The sequence below is a fragment of the Physeter macrocephalus genome, chromosome 14 (assembly GCF_002837175.3).
Source record: "Physeter macrocephalus isolate SW-GA chromosome 14, ASM283717v5, whole genome shotgun sequence".
NCBI lineage: Eukaryota > Metazoa > Chordata > Mammalia > Artiodactyla > Physeteridae > Physeter > Physeter macrocephalus.
This window is the reverse complement of record NC_041227.1, coordinates 88,978,092-88,985,768: the sequence shown is the minus strand read 5'-3', so window position 1 is coordinate 88,985,768 and position 7,677 is coordinate 88,978,092.

Sequence of the window (7,677 nt, the reverse complement as noted above, 5' to 3'; positions counted from 1 at the left end):
CGTGAGCCATGGCCGCTGAGCCTGCGCGTCCGGAGCCTGTGCTCCGCAGCGGGAGAGGCCACAGCAGTGAGAGGCCCGGGGGGGAGTGGAATGGGGAGGGCTGAGCGGTGCACTCCTAGTAGAGTAGCCTAAGGAGAGAGTGAGGAAACAGTGTTGAATCACAGCTATGGAGAAAATAACTGTTTCAGGTCTTTTTCTCATTGCTTTGCAAACTGACCTACCCTGAGCAGTTTGCGGGAGTAGGGGTCATTTTTGGCATTTCAGTATTCCTCCCTGATGCTGGGAACCCGTGTGTGTGTGTGTGTGTGTGTGTGTGTGTGTGTGTGTGTGTGTACATAAAATATAGGTAATCTCAAATGCACAATTTTGAAGGCTGATACCAAGTCTTGGATGTCAGGTTTACAAGCGCCTGATGCAAAAGTAGAAGGATGGTATGTGAGGTAACCTGCTGATTGGCTGTGATAGGTAAATTCATGCATTTTGGAATTGGAGCGGTTTCTGGTTTAGATTACCCTGGCCAAGCAAGACCCACCCTCGGACACTACCAAAAGCAAGTCAGCTCAGCTTCTGTTTTTATCCAGAAGCCTCACAACCCTGTCCTTGCTGGTGCCCCCCACCCCCCGCCGTGGAAGGGGATGCCAGTTGTTCCCCGATATCTGATTCCCCTTTCTAGAAATAGGACCCTCCAGTATTTTAGCAGGGGTTGTGGCTGCTCAAAATAAAGATGACATCTCCCAGTGTCCCTTACAGCTGTGACTAAATTCTGTTTTGTTTGTTTTGTTTTGGGCCATGCCACGTGGCATATGAGATCTTAGTTCCCTGACCAGGGATTGAACCTGTGACTCCTGCAGTAAAAGCATGGAGTCCTAACCACTGGACCACCAGGGAATTCCCTGTGACTAAATTCTGATTGGTAGGAGAGAAAATGATGTATACAACTTCTACGTGTTCTTAAAGGAAGGGGTGCAACCTGAACTTTTTTCCAGTGACTTCCTCCATTCTACCTCGGCCATGGAATTTTGTCATCACCCAGATGTGCTTCACTTCCACACTTACTCAAGCACCCTACCTCTGACCATAACCTCCCTTCCTTCCATCATGCATCTTCCTCTTCAGTACTCGGATCTCAAAGTCATCAGGACCTCCAGCTCAATCACATCTTTCCCCCAATCCATTTCTTCTCTCTTTTTCCCTCCTTATCCAACTTCCAGTAACAGCTTTTCCAGTGCCCTTCAACTTGACCCAGTATCTTTACATCATTCCCATTTGACAAAATCCCAACCCATCAGCTCTCCCAGAGAAAGCCAGACAACAGGGCAGATTGTCCCATTAGAAATTCAGCATTACTCACCTATGGGGGAAAGGGGGAATCGGAATGAGAAACAGAGACCAAAGGTAATAAGAGAGGGCACCCAAGTGGAGCAATGATAATAATGTACCATGAACAGAAGGCGGATGGTGACCTCAGCTCACTACACCCGAGGTCTGAAACAAGACCATTAACGATAATGTCCAAACCTAAGTCTTGTCTTTTTTTTGGGTCTCATCAGTCAACAGCTTTCTGACCAAATTCTTTGCTAGACACTGGAGGCTCCTACGGTAGCATCACACACCTCCTTTTCTAGCCCAAGTCACTGTTGTAATTTCTTTTTCAGCATTGCAATCTTTTGTTCTTGTTGTTTTGTTTTGGGTTTTTTTTTTTTTTTTTACCATTGCAATCTTACATTGAACGATGTGTTTCTTTGCTCAACGAGCCGTCTCCTCAGTAGAGTGTAAACTCCATGAGAGCAGGAACTCCATTTCTGCCCTCCACTGTATCCTACCACCTAGCATGGTACCTGTCACCTACAAGGTGCTCAATAAATATACGTTGAACAAATGAATAAATGTGAATGTTCAAATTAGTAAAGGTTGATACACATTTTTTTCCTTAATAGAAGAATGAACTTAGTGAATTGGGCTTATGGGTGGCTTTGCTTTGCAAGTCCTCAAGCATTTCCCTTTTTTACTTCATCCCTCCAGTCATTCAAAGTTACAAGCTCTTGTCCTCATGTCAAATGAAGGACAGTGTATGCATGTGTTGCGGGGTGGGGTGTGGAGAGACAGGGAGAACCAGTAAGTCTTGTCTCTGTCTTAACACCTGCCTGGCAGCCAACAGGGCCTTCAATTTCACAGAAAAAGACACGGCACTGAACTGAGCATGCGTTCATCCCTTTCAGCCTGATATGTGCTGGAAGGAGGGCTCCAGGAGGGCCGGGCACAGGGAGGGGGACGTGTGTGCAGGGGTCCGGATGGGACCCCTGGAGAAGACCACTTTCTCCAGAGAGGCTCCCAGCCTCTCTAACAGGCCAGCGCACCCCTGGGCATCCCTCCAAATAGCACCTGGGACACCCCGCCCAAAGCCAGGTGTGGACAACGAGGCTAGAAAGGAAAACGGGAAGTGGACGCCACACAGTTATGAGCCTGTAGGAGGAGGGTGTCCCCCAAAGCAGCTGAGCCTTCAGAGGGCCCGGGGGTCCCACAAGCTGTATTTATTTCCCCAGCACCTGCTGCATTCAAGACCCTGGGGCAGAAATCAAAGAAGTCCTCAGCCTGTCATTAGACATCTGGGAGCAGCAAACAGCCAGACGGTGGAGCCTCGGGCACTGCTGCGGTGGGGCCTGGGTTAGAGACCTGTCTTGGGCTTCAGGAAAGACCTTCCCATGCGAGCAGTCCACTAGGAGTGCCGGCGACTGTGGGCCGTTTTCCCCCAGGACGGGTGGCTTTGTGCAGCTTCATCTGTCTGCTCAGGCTGGAGGAGAAGCCCGTGGCTAGAGAATGGGACAAAGGGTGTGAAACAGGGAGCCCCGCCCCATCTGTCACTCAGGTAAGAAAACTGTCAAGGGCCTCCTCCCTGGGCAGGTGCACACACAGTGGGAGAGGGCCGTGAAACAGGCAATTTCAATGAAACATCTTTGAGAGGAAGCTCAGGGTACAGGTGGGAGCTCACAGCAGGGGATGCGGCTCAGATGCTCTGGATCAGGGAAGGATTCCCGGGATTAGCTGACACCTGAGGAATGACTAGCAGCTGGTCACAGGAGAGGGGAGGGAGGGAAAGCCGAAGATATTTGCAAAGCCTCAGAGGCGAGCAATAAGGCGAGTTAAGGAACTGAACAAAGATGAGTCTGTCTGGAACATTAAGTACAACGGGAAACAGAACAGGCACAGTTAAAGGCCTAACAGAGCATGTCAAGGAATCTGGATTTTATCGTAAGAGCAATGGGAAACCACCCGAATGGGTTTATATTAGGGAGAGACATGATCACTCCAGCTGCAGAGGAAGAAGACAGGAGAGGATGTGGGGAGTCCCATAAGAGGGCTTTGAGCGCTCCAGACAGAAATAGTGCTGGCCAGGACTAGGGTGGCGGCAGTGGAGATGGAGAGGGATGAAAGGACTCAAGAGATGTCAGGAGGGACTTCCCTGGTGGTGCAGTGGTTCAGAATCTGCCTGCCAATGCAGGGGACACGGGTTCGAGCCCTGGTCCGGGAAGATCCCACATGCCGCGGAGAAACTGAGCCCGTGCGCCACAACTGCTAAGCCTGCGCTCTACAGCCCTCGAGCCACAACTCTTGAAGCCCGCGCGCCTAGAGCCCGTGCTCCGCAACAAGAGAAGCCACCGCAATGAGAAGCCCACGCACCACAACAGAGTAGCCCCCGCGTGCAGCAACAAAGACCCAATGCAGCCAAAAATAAATACATACATTTAAAAAAAAAAGAGAGAGAGACATCAGGAGGTAGAATCACCAGGCACACTGGATGTGAAGGGAGGAGAGAGAGGAGCTGATGATGAAGCCCAGATTTTTGCTTGGACCACTGGGTAGGTGATAATTTCATTAAGTGTGATAGGAACACGGGAGATGGCACATGTATGGGAGGAAGATGATGTGCTCTGCTTAGGACGTGTTGAGTTTGAGGTGTCGGTGGGACACAAAAATGGAGCTGTCCACCGGGTAGTCAGAAGAGATCTGGGATGGAGGTGAAGGTTTGGGAGGCACTGGTCTATGCTTGGGGAAGGTGATCTGGGAGGAGTGAGTAGAGCCTGGTAACCCAACTTTGAAGGGGTTGGCAGCAAAAGAGGAGGCTGAGAAGGAATGGCACCACTGACCTTACAGTCTAACCAGCTGAGTGGCTTCCCGCTACCCAAGTCACTGGAGCATCCTGGGATGCCCCTGGGAAGGTATCCAGGGCAACAGAAGGGACTAGGGAGTCAGCCTGTTCTCCTCACCACCGAGTCCTAGCTCTGCTGACCCCACCTTCACAGCGAGGCAAACCCTTCTCTCCCCTAGATCCTTTTCCAGCGTAGTACAGACAGCCCTCCCCACTCCCAAACACCTCACCTGCAGAAGGTTACAGGGAAATGGCTTGGCTAAACAAAGCAGGTGAAAGGAGCTAAATTATGTGGCACTTTGGAGGCTGCGGCCCTGTGGACTCCCAATGGCACTTTATAGGAGGTTCCAAGGGAAGGAACGGGGGCATCCCCACTGGGTTAAGGACACAAGGATCCTGGCCTGGGTCACAGCCCGAGGAAACCTCTCCTTACCCCTGAGGATGTGATGGGCACCCCCCTCTCCGTGAGGACCCATCAGATTATGAAACGCAGTGACGGGACCAAGCCCCAAGCCCCTCACCCCCGCCTCCCTCAGACTCTAAGCAGGTCACCAGGGGGAAGTCCACCGCCACACACCACCTCTCCCGTCTGACCACGTCCACGTTGCCTCCTCCTCCCACTCCTGGAATAAATGCTGAGAAACAGGTGTGAGACGCAGGAGGGCAGGTGGAGGAGTCAACACTGGGAGTTGCCAGAACTTAGTTGGCAGAATATGTAACTCATTCTGAGGGTAGTGGGCACGTGTGTAGCTCACTAGCTCCGGACACAGGGGCCGTATGAAGAAACGGTACAGAGCACTGACATACGGCGTGGTCATCCCTGCTTTGCTGGCCAGTGATAATCCCATGGTGAAAAGCGATGCATCGCGGAATTCCACTGTTGGCGAGTGGGGGACGGGGGTAAAGTGCCCAAATTGTGACCTGGGGGCAAGAACAGAAGCCCTCTCTCCTCTTTGCCCTATCCACAATCAAACCCTTCATCAGAAGCCCTATTTCTGTCATCGGTGTCTCCGTTCTTCTTGGCAAAGTCTCCATCTTTGAACCTGTTCTTTCTGCTCCATACTTTGTGGATCATCCATGTTATCACTGCCCTTGCTTTCTGCTTATCCTGCTTCATCTCCTCCTCTCCCACCTCCACCAGCTTAGTACAGACCCTCATCACCCCAAACTTGGGATATTACAATGACCTCTTCTATTTCACCCCTAACTGGTCTAACACCAACTGGATGTACTATAATACAATTCTGGTGTATACACACACACACACACACAACTACCAATTGTGTATATGTATATATATATATACAGACATATATATGTATACAATACACACATACATATATATATACACACCAATATATGTATATATATATATATACACCAATTTTTTAATGTTCAAATCCACTTTTATTAAAATTATTTGGCAATTCTGGCAGCAGTATAAAGTCTTTGACCACTGGACACATTAGACATGAGTATATAATTTTGGTTTATTGTGGGTTTGGGTACATGTACTTTTCTAAATCTTCTGCCCTTCATTTCATCACCAAATGGCAAAGTGCCTTAAGTTTCTCTATCTGAAATACCCTACTATTTATAGAACAGGAATTGGTAAAATAAGATTGAAAAAATAAAATGCACATTCAAAAAATTCTCTTCAAATATTAAAAACATACAAAGTATATTGAAGACATCTATGTTTAGTCCAATATATGTGTATATATATATGTGTGTGTATATGTATATATATACACCAATTTACACACACACACACAGTTTTTAAAGGTTACACTCCATTTACAATTTTGTTTTTTAATTTTGATAACTGTATTTAAATAGTTTAATTTTCTTTTTTTCTATATATTTTCTTTTTTTATAATGGTTATATTTCCCTGTACATATTATCCTTGTTGCTTATCCATTTAATTTAATTAATTTATTTATTTTTGGCCACGCAGCATGTGGGATCTTAATTCCCAGACCAGGGATTGAACCCACACCCCCTGCAGTGGAAGCGCGGAGTCTTAACCACCAGACCGCCAGGGAAGTCCCCTATATATTTTATCTTATGAATTTAAGAACATTATTCTGAGTGGGGGGGGTCCATGGGCTTCACCATACTGCCAAGGGGGTGCATGGAAGCAAAAAAGTTAAAAACCCTGCTTGGTAGAAATATATATTGTCCTTACTCTTCCCAAAGGGATGCTTGACTTTGTGCACTGAGTTACCTCTCTGGTCCGAGTCCATCACTTCCACCTCTTGGTGCCCTCAGAGGTGATGGGGTGGGGGGGTGGGGGCTCTGAGACAACTGTCCCCAAAGCAAAAAAACTGCATCAACTGCATGCAGGGCATTGGAAGAGGGAAAGTCCCAGGGGTACAGAATCAATCAGTTGCAGGCCTACTTCAAACCAGTGAGTTGAGAGCTGGACACACCCTCACACCCTCTTGAGAAAAGTAGCTTCAGGCCATCTCAGCCTTCTGAGATCGCTCCCATGATACTGGTCATCCTAACCACAGCCAGCTGGACAAGGAAGGGATCTCATCCGTGTCTGGCTAGTGGCCAGGCAGGAGAGCTGGCCAAATAGGTACTTTCAGATTGGATGGTGACTAACCGACCCAATTTGATCCCGTCTCTTGGGAAGTTTGAACTTGAACACGCAGGGGGAGTCAGCGGTTAGGAAGGCCAGAAGAAGTGACAGACACAGAGAAAAAGGTGAAAGGTGATGGAGAGGAAAGTGGAGTCCAGAGCAAGAACTTGCCAAGTTAGGGTTTCCTTCCACCCCACTCTCCCAGAGGAGGTCCCGCCCTGCACCTCTGTCACTTCCTGGAGGTCTGCTTCCTACCATCTGGAAGAGCCCACCTAACCTGCGCCCCAAGAGCTCCAGAACTGTGGAGGGTCAGGCACCCCGAAATGCACCAGAGGCTCACAGCAGAGCATGACGCCTAACGTGCCAGAGACCCAAAATGAGGAAGCTGGGGGGATTCTCGTCAGTGCCCCTAATCTAGTCTGACCTCCTCCTGGCTCATGAATAGGCCCCCCACCCCTTGTGCCCGGTGCCAGGGCCCTGTGAATTTCTCTGTCCTTGCAGGTCCCTTTCCAAGGGTCCCCTCTCTGCTTGACTGCTCAGCAAGCAGCCAGAGGCAGTACTGCCAGTGGGGGCAGGAGCGAGCAGAAGGCAAGCCAGCAGAAAAGCGGAGGGAGGGATGGAGAGGTGCCTCACCCTCTACGTGAGGGAGGCAGCATGGGGTCGACCCCTGTGACCTGGCTCCCTTGGTTCCCCATGTCCAGGCTCCTTGAAGGCTCTCCCTTGGGGGTCTATAACACACCCCTCTTCCTTCTAATTGCTCATGGATCAAACTTAGTCCATTCTCTTTGCCCCGAAACAGATTCAATTCAACTACATCCGTACTCCCTTTACCGCTAACAACGTTTTATTTATTTATTTATTTTTTTGGCGGTACTAGGGCCTCTCCCTGTCGCGGCCTCTCCCGTCGCGGAGCACAGGCTCCGGACGCGCAGGCTCAGCGGC